Here is a 16,396-nt window from a genome sequence, read left to right on the forward strand (position 1 = left end):
TGTAGAATGTTACATTTAAAAGTTATGAAATGAGAGAAGCCTCGATTTATAACCTCCATAACCCTTCTTACCCATCGCCTAGAAAGTTGGACAACTGCCATATACTGGCGGATCAATATGTAATGCGGTAAATGCTGAAGTGTTGTAAATGTGTCGATATAAAAAGCAAGAAGTGTGGGTTTTACGGGTTGTTTATTTTTATTAGAAATGGAAATGTGGCTGCAATATACTACAAACATTTTCGAAACATGTAATCAGTTCTGTACATAATTTAGTTTAACCTCTTTATTTATATTTTAAATCAATGTAATCTAGGCTATGAGTACATATACATTTGTTAGATTCTTACAGGGAATATTTCGATTTTATAAGTAGATTCAGGTCGTTAATACTGCCCCAGAAGAACTAACTTACGTGACGTAAACTCAATGATATTCAAAAGTGATAATGCAGGACTCGGTGTTTAGGGTTGAGAGAATCACGTCACTTGAGACATGTACGTGTACAAATGACCACTCCTACATTACCGTTACATCACAGGCCTGGGTAACCTTGGGTTATACGACACTCCGGAGTTTAACAGTGACAACAGATTTACCAATGCCAGGCAACAGTAATGTAACGTACTCGTACGATGTGACGTACTCGTACAATGTTGTGGAGTGCAACGGAAAACTAGAGGATTATAGACAGCTATCACGGAAAACAGTACCTAGAGCCAAAGTGAAGCAAAAAACAAAAGAAACTTTTTATATATCGAAATAAATGAAAATAACCAGATTCAAAACTCAAGTAGTACGTGTATGGCAATACGATCTTACATAACTTGTTCTCCGTGTTACTCCGTTCCTTTCCTTCTCATTTCGCGCATGTAAACCAAATTCTGCTTTATCAAGTCTTATTTATTAATTTGTCAACGCACACTCCCAAATGAGTGACAGGCTATACGGTACATTTGAATATATGTAAGAGTCTAAGAGACTATATATCTCACCCGTCTATTGCCGTTTGAATCATATTTAGAATCAAACTATAGAAACAGTAATTTCAAATATACCACAGACCAGTATTACACATGTTATTTAGAGTACAATCTGATAATAATAACATATAAACACTATTTTAAACGTAATTCGTCAAAATGAAGACATTACTAGAAGATTCAAATACTTTATACAGCTCTAAATCAAAGATTTAGTATGGTAGCGCTATCTACACATCGCCGCAAGGAACTAGCTTTACAGCTTACATGTTTAGCCACACAATCCTCATACGAATCCGAGGTATATTCTATCGTAAAATGAAATGAACTGTATAAATATCTTTTGAGCAACTTAAATATAACCTTAAAATATTGCCTTTGCAGAATTTATTTATCTTTAAGGTATTAAGGGCTTTTTATCTCAGAAGTGGCAATTTGGGAACTACTGATCTAAAATATGAGACCAGAAGTATAGAAAATCGAATTTTCCGAATTCCTAAAGTGAATAAGTCTGCATTTAAACATTCTTTTTTCTATGTTGGTCCCAAGTTTTTTAATAGATTGCCATACGAAATAAAGTTAGCAAACAATATAAATTCTTTCAGTTTTAAGCTAAAGACATTTTTACTATCTTTTGAAGAGTGTAATTGGTTTTATGATTAACTTCAAATTCAAAATTAGCACTAATTTACAGTAACTTTAATTTAAATAAAATAAGATGAGTATGTTTATGTTCTTAATAAAAATGATTTTCAATCAGTGTCTGTATATTTGCCGGGTTTTTATTTTTATTTTTACTTGTTACTGTGGAAGCATAATTTTCTTTGTTTTATATTGTAAGCCTTTTGTTATCTAGTGAGTAAGGTATAGAAGTGTATTGATAAGCCAAATGCTAGTGTTAAGACACAGATGCCATAGAGAGCGACTCGGCTGTTGAAAACACATTAAGAAACTGGACTCTGACACAAACAGTGTATTTTATTTTGTTATGTTTATACTGGCCACAATACTTGTAAAAGTGGCCAGTTAATTCCAGGATGTTCATTTTTTCAATATTAACTTTGTTGTTTGTGGAAGGAATAAAATCATTTATTCATTTTATTTATTCAAATAAAGTATCAATTTTCATGAACAAAAATAAACCAACTTGTTGGTTATAATCAAGCAATCCATTCGGATATATTGTAGTTAACAACAAGATTCGAGGAATATTTCTCGAGAGATGGTTGGAAGCAGTAAGGGCTGTGTTCAATTGGTTTATAAAAAGTCAAAGCCGCTGTACACTTAGTTAAGTTTATACTACACATTGTTTACTATCAAAAATGTTACTACGAAAGCCCTGTTTTCCTGTTATATTCTTTGTAAACCTCTACTCATTGTAATTCTAGACGATGAGTCGTTGAGAAGGTTTCATACCCACAAATTTTCACCAATGGGTAAAACACATTTATAAAATTAAATAAATGAAACTCGTCATGGCTAACCCTTTCTTAGAAGCGAGTGGTCTTCTGTCTGTCCTTGCGACAACTCTTCCGTTACGTTCTGTCGGGGCTTCCATACTCTGTTGTATCGGCTTGTTACGAGTGTTGTATCTATGACCACAACATAAAAAACCACCCTCTCGCTGAGAAAGCTATTCCCATCGTCTTTCCATATTCATTCAAGAAAAGAGTCAAAAGAGGTTGTAGCCTATCGCTCTTCAAAACAATGAAAGAAAATACTTCTTTATTGAGGCAAAAATTTGGACCTTATAAGTGGACCATTCTTATATTTAACCTCACAAATTTAAAGTAAACAATGTAAAGTAAATTAAGAAACTAACACTGAATCTAGTCTTCTGTGTCCGACTTAGTAAAAACTTGAATCTTATTATGATTAGAACCGTCTTTAGGTCTAGTTTCACTTGAAAGTGTCTACAAATAATATTAAAACTCATAAGCTGTAATATCCTACACTATACAAGATATTTCGAGCTACTTAATATTTCCTAAACATCTAGGACATCTATGATAATGCGGGTAACATTTATACTGCATTAGCTTGTGTAAATACGTCTGGCGTCAATATAAATTATTATCAGCCTTCACTGCAAGGTCAGATAAAGAAATTTGTATTCGCATTTCAGAAAACCTTGTTTTGATCAATATATGTGTGATAAATAATAATAGAGGATTATCCGTTTACGAAAAATCTACAGTATGTTTTATAGAACCCGCTCCAGTACATTTCAATCGTTATATTATATAAAGTATATTTGTATTGTGCAAAGCTTTAATTCATGTCAAGAATAAAGAATATTTATCTTGGGTGATGGTCGATGGACATTGTTTCAAAGAATATTTCAGTACAAAATTGTTAAAGTGTAAATATTAAGTACCTTGTGATCTGATGATATTTCATATTTTAATTAAGTTCTACCTTGTATTATTTCTCCACACCCGTAATGACACAGTGATTATCAAATAAATTGGGATACAGTCTACAGCATCCGAATATTCTGCAATGAACAACTTTAATTGTGTGAATGGAAATAAAACGAGCATTCGGTGATCGTACATGGCGCCAAGATTGAGTAAACCGCACACAAAAGTCAGAGGAAGAGAATAAAAGGGTAAGGTTAGATGATTCAGCGACTGACCCATTTGGCGCGGCCTTGTGGACATCTGGTCGTATTTGTTCCCCTGATAAGGCTCGTCTGAGGTGGTCGGCGATGTTTCCCCTGTCCCGCAGGCGCGGATGGCGCAGGGACCGACCAGAGTGCCCCAGATGGATGTCCACTGCCCCGGGGACGACCCGCTGTCACTCTTGTGCAATGTCAACACGTTATCCTCGACAATGGCCGCACCGACCAGGCCGCGCCGAGCAGTACTGCCCCGACCCGCCGTCAGCCCGTCTCGACCAAAACTGTCAGCGCATCACCTCGGCACTGACCACCATCATGTATTCAGGCAATGCAAATGTTTGTATTTAAAACTCATCAACACCATTACACCATTATAAAAGTAGAAATATGAGATTTTCAGGGGGTGGTAGCATCAATCGACAGAGATGTTCGCTTCAATCATCAGTTATCGATTAAATAATCAATTAAAAGAAAATTAATTGTAATAAATTACCGGAAATGTTACGCGCCAAGCGTCCTATATGCATATGTAGTTACATGCACAAAAATTAACGCTAAGGCTATATTAAGCGTAACATGAAGGCCAAGTTTTTGGCCATTGCAAAACCAGTTTATATAACTTTATTTATAAGGATTATAAAAAGCGAGATCAAACCATGAATTTTGGTTAAAACAAGTAAAATATACATATTACAAAAGTCCTCCCTCATTTGTATGATGGTTTTCCACAATTCTATTGCAAATACTATATTTCGTTGTTATTTTTAAGCTCAGCTTACATAGCAATACAAAGGTGCAGAACCGCAATTCCGATCAGAGAATAAGAATTACTATTTAATCTGAGAACCATAAAGGCTTCTCAACAAAAAAAATCCCCAATTGCTCAGAAATACTCTAGTATAAATCCAAATACAATGACAGCCAAAGTAGGTATCTGGAAACAATATAACGACTCAACATTATACACGGTGCTACCTTAAAATTTTCAGCAACGAGTTTGTGGTATAACTTATTAATCATTAATCATTATTTCATTATTATAATTATTTTATTACAATAACAGTTTTAATCTTTAAATTATAATTAACACATTTTAATAATTATTATTTTACTTTTATGCGTTCAACTCTGTTAACAAGTTACAATTAGCCACTGGAATGTCTTAAAAATTGTGAATCTGTGGCGAATGTGATGGTTTCTAAGTGAAAGAATATAAAGCGTGAGCTCGGCTATGTGTATGGATAATGTGGTGTTTATCAATTTGACAATTACAATTTTTATTCTTTTGACATTCTGTTACTGAGATAAGAAGAGAAGAGCACCAACAAGAAAGTCTGCTTCCGGTGGAATGAGTTTCCAAGAAATTTAATTGATAAGAATACCTCGAGCAAGACAGTGTGTTTTGGAATAACTCAACTCGGTACTAAGTCTTTCTTATGAGCCTTCCAGATAATGATAGGAAATGAAACTCAAATGTATTCTCAGTGCTAAACCTAGCTAAGACTTCCATATTGTCTTCTAGCTTGAACAGTTTTGACACACTTTTTGAGTTCTGTTGCACCTGTTCGGGTCTATTGTCTCAGTAAAAATTAGGAACAGGATTCCTCGATTAGAGAGTGGATGTCTTGAAAAAATTTTCTATTCATAAATATATAATAGACAACCCATGGGACATAAATACCGCAAGAATTGCAAGAGATGTGTCCAATCAATGGACACAACTTTATATTCATTTTCACAATCAGGGCACAAACGTTTTGATCGCTTATGACAGTACTTCACTGACAATTTGCTGATTGTATGCATTTATCTACATAGAGTCTAGTTTCTTTTGATAGTTATTGGAATAATTATGAATATAGTGGCTAATATCGCTTGTATTTTTTCATACAGCACGGCTAATATCCGGTCTAGAATAAAAAGAAATATTGTAAATCGGCAAGGTATCAAACTCTGATGTCATTTAATGCATGAAGGCATACATACGGTAGTAAAGTAAGAGCACTTTTTACGGCGTGTCTGATTATAAATTCAAAAATAAGTTATTATAAATGACAACACTTTCGACTTTGGGTAGACGATGAGAAATGTCACAATTTACACTTGACCATAAATATAGTGCTTTATAACATTTGAAAGCAGAAATTTGTCACTATATTTTATGTAACTTCTCTAGTTTGACTACAATCAGACTTTAAATGAACAGTTTCACTCCGACTTTTCCTTGGTAAGTATTTTCAGTTTGGAGTTTGTGGAAGTTCTCACAGCAGGCATTTGAACTTCCATCCTAGGGGATGGTTCTTCTACGTATAACTATATTTTACGGGCATTTAACTATTACAACTTTAAATCGGATCAATCTACAAAGTCCAGGTATGTCAAGTTTTGTAAAGGACTCTCCCCTAGCATACCTCCCAGAACAGTGTTGTTGGTAATTGTGTTCGTCTTAGAGTTCCACCTCCCCCCCCCCCTGTTTGACGGAAAGTAGGCCTTGATCTTAGGATCAACCGGTAAAATCACTATGACAGATTTCGTTAAAATCTCTTCCATATGGAAACCTAATATAATAATTGCTGGATAAGGTGTTACGTGGCCTTTGGTCAACTACATAGAGGTAACCGTATCCGAACGATTCTGTGTGTTCTTTTCTGACTAATAGATAGACATATATTAGGGGCAGTGCTCTCCGGAAAACCACAAATACATCTAAAGTCTCAGGCAACATTCCTAGGCTAAACACAATTAAGATATATTAACCAAAAGTATTTGGCTTACAGAATTAAAATTACTTTTATCACTCAGCTTTTGTCACTTTTATTCTTGGCCGAGGCAACCAAGGATTCCTTAGTCAATGAACAACCGCCCTGGGCAATCTGACGGTTTTCGCGTTCAAGCGAACAGGTACCGACGACGGCAAGTTAACAAAACCTGGTAAATTAAATTTCTGTTACAAATTAAACATTTTAACTGGTGGTTTACAATACTACACGCCCAAGATAATTACTTAATTATAACGTACTGTACCAGTGCAAAATGTTTTGAACCGTCCGGCCAAGAATAAAACTAAGATGGTAATGCATTGCCAACCTTTTTTATATTATTCTAAAATTATAAACTTAAAAACAGTACATTTTTACCTATTTTGTATTAAATTTTTGTTTTTATTCGGATAGCAAGTTATGAATTTTCAAATTTGCAGTTTGTTGAAAAGCGCCAAAAGCCGGTAATCTGTTTCACTGCTTTCGACTGGAAGTTATTGTTTATAAATAATTGTCTTTATACGTCTAAAGGCAGAAATAAAAACGCTAAATGTTAACGTAACTTCCGTTATTGTAGCTCTACTAGTTAGTGGTTAACTTTCAAACTCGGGTATCCATTTTTTTTATTCGAGAGTAGTGGAATCAGGGCAAAATTACCCTTCCGTTTATTTTTATACAAAACCCGTACCGTCACTACTTAATAGTTAGTTACTAGTATAACTAGGTTATAAGAATATATCATCATGGGTAGTACATAATGGTAATCAAGGGTGGTACTTATAACTAGCGCCAGTTGTGTGCAAGAGAGAACGAAGATAAGAGCAGACATGGTCCGACAGACTGATGCAGTCCCAGTCACTCACGGCATTGACCCAGCAGACTGTGATTTAGGCTTACTCAATTTATTGGTTTTGATTTACTCATTGGCTTCTTGCCATGACCACCTGTTTTGCGACTTTTGGTGAGTAAATGATCCTTTCTCATCATTTGATGTTCAACCTGATAATCTATGAATCAATGTCATAACAACAATTAAATTTGGTTTTGGGGGTGGGGGATGACACTGACTGAAGAGCACACCACACCGGTGGGAGTGGAATAAATCTACATCTGATTAAATTAGATAGGCCTAATTGATAGTAAAAACATTTAACTGCTGTATTTCAAAACGATAGATTGCTGTAGTAGATTGTTCTGATATTTGTAGAGAATTGAATGATTTATGAGTTTGGAAAGTTCACCAGCAAAATTTCTTGCCACATATTTTGAACTAAATCAGAAATGTAAATTAATGTTGTTAATTCTAGTTGATTAATGTTGTCCACTGTGACAGGAAGATTTGTACTATCAGTATAAAGACAGATTATTATATTATCCATAGCAACAGACGGCAATCCCTTCAAGTAGTAAAGGACCAAGGAGGGCCCAGGATGGATTCCAGGGAAACACTATTTAAGAAATTGATGAGTTTACACGAATTCATTAATTTGTTTCCACCATGTTCTACTATTTCAAAATATTGTGTTTGGTTTGTCAAATAGGATTTGAACTAAGTAGCTGCTCTTCTACTAACTAATGCCCAGATTTCCCAAATTTGTTGAAATTTCGAATGGAACTACATTGTAAAATGCTCGGGTTAAGTCAAAAGATCACTGCTGTAACTTTTTGTATCTATGGCAATATTTTTAGTAGTGTTGAATAAAATCAGTTGCCCCAGAAATTACTAACCTACCAGACGAAAACCCGTTCTGTTCTTTTTAAAATAAACAGTTACTTTCTAAATAAGACGCTACTATATAGCTCGTAGACCTTGAAAATAGCTGACAATTGTGAAATGGGACACATCGTGGACATCAATTTTCTTGCGGGGACATAAAAATCTACATTATGAGAAATAACAAGTTTTATATGACTTACTGTGAAAATTAAATATCATTGCAGCGATTGGTTCTTGTGATCTACCTCCCAAAAGCAAGCGACGTCGGCGAGAAGGAGGCCACTCTGTTCCTATCCAATCTTTGTTACTAGACTATACGAGTACATACGTACGTACGAGGGTCGTTCAATAAGTCCTTATAACATTCTAGAGATGTCGCTTGTAGGGTTGACACAAAACATTACACATGTTTGGAATTATACTGAAGTATATTCCTAATTTTAGTAGTTATTGATCAACTACTAATTAACAATTAAATTGTGGTATAGTATATAAAGATGTGTGGTTTATATTTAGAGTCTCTGTTTTTAGAAAGTGTTTATTTTATATATCAGTAGTATTACAGTAGTGGTAAGGGTTTCTTCTTATTTTTCAACATAAGTTGTAACATAGATATACCGTATAACGATAATACTTGTAAGATAAGATTTTTCATGTATATAATAAATTTTTATTAATATGTACTAAACTAAACTAATATTTATTTTATTATTATATTATATGATTTTAGTAATCGGTTTGAACTACTTTTGTTATATGAATATTATTTTCCAAATTCCTCACTGCCTCGTGTATGGTGCACAAAGTAGCATATGTTTGGTTATTTTTTACAACTATACATTAGTTTTTTTTTTTAATAATATAAGTCTTATTTGGAAGCGGGCGGGCTGAGCATGGTGTACAATGGGCTCGTTTTAGATGAATTTATCAATTCTAGAGCATTGAATGGATGTGTTTATGATGATATTGATGGTTTTGATGTTTTCTCTTAGCTTGAATATTTGTAGAAGTAAAAGGAATTTTGATGAGTAAAGTAAAGATGTCTTACTTTACCATGCGAGGTTAGGGCTAAAAAGCCCTCTCTAACACTTAACCTGGGGACCAACAGCTTAAAGGTGGCTTCTGAACCACCACCAATGACTGACTGGGCAGGCGAGCTCAGCGCTCAGCGCTGAGATAGGTGATCGATCAGCGGTCACCTATCCAAGCAGCAGCCACGCTCGACGTTGTTTGGATAACTCTTACGATAACCGTTGTAACCGCTACACTATGCCATTGGATGAGCTGACTATCATTAAAATAGTGTGTTGGTTGTGAGTATGGATGGTTGTGATAGATTCGTAAATAAGGAAAGTATGAATCAGAAGGATGGTGTGATTGTTTTCATCAATAGGCTACATGTTTTCAGTATGTCATTGGGAAGTGAATCTAAATGGCGCCACATGTGTGAAAGTAGATTGTGTTTGGGCAGTGTGCAGATGTCGTTGTTCGCCATCTATCGAAACCCGTCCGGTAACCTTGACAGTTTCATTAATGTTCTCAAGTTTTATCTTGAAACCAGGCCCAGGAATCGGGCTGACTGGTGATATTAATTATTGTATTTTATCTTAAACCAAAAACCCACTGTCACAACGATATCGTGACGTAATGTATGGAGTTGTATAAATTTGCTAACCAGGGTTACTGGATTTTCCAAAAGTTGTATTGATCACATATTTATAGACGTCAAAACTACGTACGGTGTTATGTCGGCGGTCATCAAAACTGAAATGACTGATCACTATTTTACTATCTCGCTAAGTCAACACAGTTTGATTAAAAGTAAAAGAAATCCATCATCCTATGTTAAAACACATAAGATGATGTGACAGTGTGACACATTGACTTTGATATTGCCGGCCGTCTTGTCTGGATGGATTTAGACGCCGATTGTATAGACTGAGGATGTAAATCTGGCTGTATCTGTTTATTGAAAATTTGCAAGATATTCTATTACAATCCACTAAGAATAAAAACTTAATTTCTTTCCAAGAACGGGAAACTAAAGACGTAGATTACCGCTAGACTGTTAAATCAAATCCAGACAGAGATAAGTAGCTCAAAATTCAGCCTTTAACTTAAATACAATGTAAAACCCCGTTTTAAGCACTATAGTAATCCATTAAAAAAAATAAATAACTAAATCAAATCTGTTTAGTAAAACCATTAAATCGTAAAGAAATGTATTTTAAGAATAAAATTAATGAACCGAAAAATTATAATAAGGAAAAAATATTGCTGAAATTATGAGCACGAATTCAAAGATTCCTTTCCTATTGAACAGTTTCTACTCGTAGATGACAAAATAAATGTTGAGACAAATTATATAAATAATGTAGCTAACGCACTAAATGAGTACTATGTCGGGGTACATGCCAATTTAGCCAGTGCTGTGCTTCCCTGTAACTGAAATCGTTGTGAATAACGAGAATTAGGGGGCGGATTCTAACTTCCAGCTTGATCTGATATCCAAGGATGTCCTTGTTCGTGTTGTGCAGAGCCTTAGGGGCGGGTCTGTTCTGGGGGAAGACGGAGTGTAAGGAGCTTCCACTTTTACACATTATAAACAATAGTATGTCACAGGGAATTTTACCCAGTATCTTTTAAAATGGGTAAAGAAATCCCAGTCTATAAGGGGAACCCAAAAATCCAATATGTTATCTTCATGTCAATATCTTTAACTAGCATTTTATCTAAATTATCGGAGAAGTTATTTAAAATTCAACTGGAAAAATGCTTAAACATCAATAATTCAAATAAAATCAATTCATCATTCGGTAAAGATAAAAATTTAAATAACGATTTATATTTGTTATCTAAAAGTGTTCATGAAATGTTTAGCCGTTATAAAAAACATTATTGATTTTTACAGATTTAGCTTAAGATTTTTATACAGTTGATAAATTAGATTTATTGCATACAGTTGATTATTACTGCATAAATTAAAACATATTTCAATACAAGGAAACTCTTGAAGATGGGTTAAAAGTTATTTGTCCGATTGATATCAAGTTAGTTTCTATTTTAGGCCAAACTAGTGTAAAGAAACTGAGTATGGGGTTTTGCAAGGCAGTACTCTTGGTCCCTTGCTTTAATAATCTCAATTTTTATTAATAATCTAGGAAGATTGAATTTCTGTAAAGGACAGATATTTCTTCATGCGAACGATGCTGCTTTGTTGTTCGAGGGTGAAAGCTGAGGAAGTGAGAGATATGGCTGAACTCATTCTACTCACTGGTTTTATCAATGTCCGCTCACAGTTAATACAAACAAAACCAAATGTATGCCAATCTCTATATGAACTGATGGAAATCCTTTTAGTTTTTAAGGTTACATACATATTGCCAGGATAGATGTGTTTTTTGTGGATGTATTGATAGGGTGAGTGAGTATAAATACTTGAGTGTGGTTTTTGAGAATCGTATGAAATGAAGTAATCATGTGGTTTACATGCGGAACCAACTTTGCACATTTATTTTTATATTTTGTTTTCTGTATAATATACTTACCATAAATCTATTAAAAACTTTATATTATGCTTATGTAAAATCAATACTTCAGTATAGTAATTTATCATTGGGTGACTGTTTTCAAAATATCCTTGCTCCCTTAGAAGTCGTTCAAAAAACTACTATAAAAGTAGCTCTGAAGCGAAATCAAATTCATTATTGAACCAATTTATTATTTGAGGAATTTAAAGTTTTTAACATCTTGCAATTATATATCTAAACATTAGTTTTGGATATGTTTCAACATCGAGATTAAATTTTCAATCACAGTAACCACAGCCTGAAGAGCTGAAGAGATCTGTGGCTCAAAAGATACAAAGAGGGCAAGCCTAAAAGACCCTACTCTGATGGCTCCACTCCAGAAGCTTATTAGAGGAAGAAAACAAGAAATGAAGAGGGACAACCTATGAAGAATCATGACTGCCTACTTCCAAAATAACATGAAAGATTTCACCGAAAGGATCATGAAGTTCTTAAAAGCACAAAACAAAGAGCTAATGGTTAGAGAATGGAACATGCTGCATAGGAGTGACGAGGGTAAGTTAGTGCTGCTTACCCTGGCAATCGACTGTGCCACAGCAAACAAACTTGAAAAGGAGGGTTCATGGATCAGCTACAAGTTTGGGAAAATTCAGCTACGACTAAAAAAGAACAGGGGAACACCGAAGACCCCAAAAAGGTGGGTGAGACCTCAGGAAAGTCTGAGACCGCTACCAAAGAATAGACCACGCTGAATATATGGAATTGGATTTTACTGCAAAGGTATCAGATGAATCTGTAAATATCTAACCAGACAGGTCTACTCCTAAAGTAAGTGTGGTGCAAAACAAAAGGGTCCCACCCTGAAGGGAGCGTCAGTTTTGGCCAGGGGGAGGAAAGGGAGCAATGAAAAAAGGGGTAATGAATTTGAACAAGAAAGGTCGGCTCAATAGTAGAGAAAGCCAACGTATGAAAACTGCCCCTCAGACACAACAGGCTAAAGAAAGATGTGCCTTGGTGGACTAGGAGGCTAGAAATACACAAAAACAAAACTTGACAACTTCTTAAAATGGGCAAAAAGGACAGATGACTGGTTCCCATCCAAGACAAAATCTCAGTCACTCAGTCTCTATCAACATACTACATATGTGGAAGGTAAGTTAACTACCACAACTCTTCACAGCTTAGTGGAAGCAGTGGAGGATACCTTCAAAGAAAAGTAAGCCCTAGTCAGCGTCTTTATGGATACTGAAGGAGCTTCCGACCGAGTAGCATATTGATCCATGGAGCTCTGGAACGGTTTGCTGTTGAGTGGGTAGTAGCCCTCCTAAAAAGTAGACAAGTAATAGCATAGTTTGGGGACGAATCGGCCAAAATCATGGCCCGGAAAGGATGCCCCAAGGGAGGGGTTCTGTCACTCCTCTTGTAGGTGATGGTGGTTGACAACCTCCTAACAAAAGCAGAAAAGAGAGAACTTAGTCTATAATGCTAATTTGATAACCTGGTGATTATGGTCAAGGGAGAAAATAAAGACACGCTGGAACGCCTCACTCAAGAAGCCTATTAAATTTTATAAGCAACTGGTGACATAGGGAAGGTCTGCAGATTAACCCATCAAAAACTAGTATGATAACCTTTAACAGAAATAGAAAATTCCAGCTTGTACAACCTGTTGTGGAAGGTATTAGGATAAAACAATCTGATGCAGTCAAATATGTAGGTGTAGTCCTAGATAAAAGACTAACATGGAACCCACATATTGATAACATATTATCCAAAGCGACAAAGGCCCTCAGGGCTTGTAAAAGACTCATTGGACTGAAATGAGACTCAAACCCAAAATGATTTATTGGATCTATTTAGCCATAATGAAACCAATGGTCACTTATGCTGCTTTAGTGTGGTGGCCAAAAGTAGAACAAAAAAAACTGTCAAAAGGCTACAGTCTTCAAAGGTTAGCTTGCGTAAGCATCACAGAGCAATGAGCTCCTGTGAAATTCTGGCACTTAAAAGCGGTTCTGGGATACACTCCTCTGGGGCAGGAGGTGATGAAGACAGCCACATTAAGTGCAATGAAGTTGCTGGGTACAAAAATGATGAAGTCTACCTCCTGAGAAGGGCACATGAAAATAAGTCAGGAATTTCCTGAGGCTGAAATGATAACCAATGTATCAGAAAGTATGGTTAACAAATGCTCCTTTGAAAAACTATACCTAGTCTCTATTGAAGATAGGGGAAATGGATTAAAAAGAAGGCCTACCCTAAAAAAGGAGTCCAGGAGTTTTACACAGAAAGATTACACCTTGACTCTAGGCCAGGATTTGGTATATACGGACCAGGAGTTAACTTGGCTGTGCCCCTGGGAAAACATGCTACGGTCTTCCAAGTGAAAGTCATGGCAATAGAATCATGTGCTAGAAGACTCATACAAATGAGCCAAAAGGAGCAGAATACTTAATCCTCTCTAATAGCTAGGCTGCACTAAAGGCACTAAATGCCTGCTCGTTTTACTCAAAAGCAATATGGGAATGTAAGAATGTTCTAGTGGAACTGGCAAAAAAAAAACAGTCACACTCAGTTGGGTGCTGGGCCATAACGGCATTCATGGAAACGGAAAAGCAGATGCCCTTGCCAAAATAGGTACAGAATCACTTATGGTAGGGCCTGAGCCAGGCTGTGGAGTAGCCTTCTCCTACAGTAAAGCTCCCATAAAAGATTTGGCTAATAGGATTAGATCCTTTAATTGGAGTAGGGCCTCAGGACTAAGACAATCCAAAATGTTTATCTCTTCTTATGCTAAAGGGTTGGCAGCTCTCCAAGAACAAAGTAAGGAGGATGTAAGATTGATATTAGGGTGCTGACAGGACATAGTTCCCTTAGAAAACATCTTATGAAGGTGGGTCTTAGTCAGACTGATAAATGCAGACTCTGCGGAGAAGTAGAATAATCAGCGGAACACATATGGCTAAACTGTCCTGTCATATCTAAAAGAAGGAAAAAATTTCTAGGAGCATATCTTCTCAACACCAAGATCAGAGAACAGGAGACCTCAAATTTGATTGGCTTCTGTTAAAGTCTCAGATTCTGAGAGCTCAAACATAAGTAAGGGAGGCGCAAAGGTCCTTTTAGGACTATGTGCAGAGGCAACTGTCTCTTTCCCTGGAGAAAAAAACCACAGTTATTTTACACTTCACTTCATAACATTATTATTATTCGTAGACTCATTAAAACTTTTGATTCAACATCATCTCTCTATATTGCTAATAACATTTTCTCAAAATTATCAAATTATATAAAAACCCAAAGACCTTGCACTATTATTACATACAAAAAATAGTTACTAGATGCTGGGTGAGATGGGTATCATCAGTATTTTTCTTCAATCTACACCAAGGTATGCTGTACTCTTAATAAATTGAATTGCTGTTATATTTTTGTAATACATTAAGGTGCATGCATGTGTGCATGTGTTTTGTGTGCAATTCTGCATAGTGTGTGTGCTATGATTAGGATGTGAAGATATCAATGGATAGATCCAAGTCTCTCTATTCATTTTAGATAATTCTATATTATTGTCTTATTGATTGTAGTTTTTTATGTCATTTATTTACATTACCTTTTTAATTTTCCAACTTTCATTTTCTAGATAGGCTATACTCCTTCCTAATTTCAAATTTTTAATTTCTTCATTAACTAAATGTATACAGGTATTCTATGCTCTAGTCTTGTATCTTTTCTTTTAGAGGTTTAATTTTTCTTTGTATTATTTAATTTGTCAATAAAAATGTTGTTAATAAAGTTAACTTATGTCCTTCATTTAATTTAAGAGTTATGAGTGTAATTAGTTTAATGCAGAATGATAAACTTGTTTCCCCACACATAGTCTGATGCACATATAGGGATAATTTCCTTGAACAATTTTTTTTATTAATTTATTTACTTTGTATGTACATGATGGAAATAAATACAATCAATCAATCAAGCAAAGGAAGTAAACAGATTAATCCTCAAACACTTGGTTGCCCTTACATTTGGTTGTAGAATTATGGGAAGTGTCTCATTTGAAAGATATTACTGATACGAATCTTAATGTTTTTTTTTTTTTTTTTTTTTTTTTGTGTGTATACTTAATGAATATTTAAATGATGCAGTAAAAAAGTTAGACATTTCATTCGGTATAACACTTACTTTATGGTTCAATAGCACAAATGTAACCAGTTGAAGACTCAGACAGTACAAACACTTTAATGCCCCACTATATTAGTTCTACCTATGACCAACATACTGTCTATTTTTTCTTTTTTTGTAAATGCATAATTTTTTGGATTTTTATGGCAGCATACCTCAGTAAAAAAAACCAGAAAAAACTGTAAAGAAGTGAAGGTTTCTGATTACTTTTAAGTTTACAGCCATTAACCTGTATTTAAAATTTGTTAAAATTTTCATCACCTTCAAACCATTTTTTCCATTCTCCAACCAAGTCTACTGTATCTACATCGTCTCTTGTCTTCATTAAGTAAAAGGCAGTAAAATGTGATGAAACAGCTTTGTTATTTAGTTTAATACTTACTCCATAGGTTTAAGCTCTTCATGGCCATCCTAACATAAATTAACTACTAATCTTTAAATTTTTCTTGGACAGTGACACGGGTCATCCAAGCGCCAAGGACAACTCAAGCAGAAACTAATACAATTTGATGTGTAAACTGGCTGTGGCCCACAAGACTGGTCACACAATTGTAAAGGACAAACTAGAAATACTGTAATATCCGATCACAAAGTGTTAAC

This window comes from Homalodisca vitripennis, chromosome 4 (genome assembly GCF_021130785.1).
Source record: "Homalodisca vitripennis isolate AUS2020 chromosome 4, UT_GWSS_2.1, whole genome shotgun sequence".
Taxonomy (NCBI): domain Eukaryota; kingdom Metazoa; phylum Arthropoda; class Insecta; order Hemiptera; family Cicadellidae; genus Homalodisca; species Homalodisca vitripennis.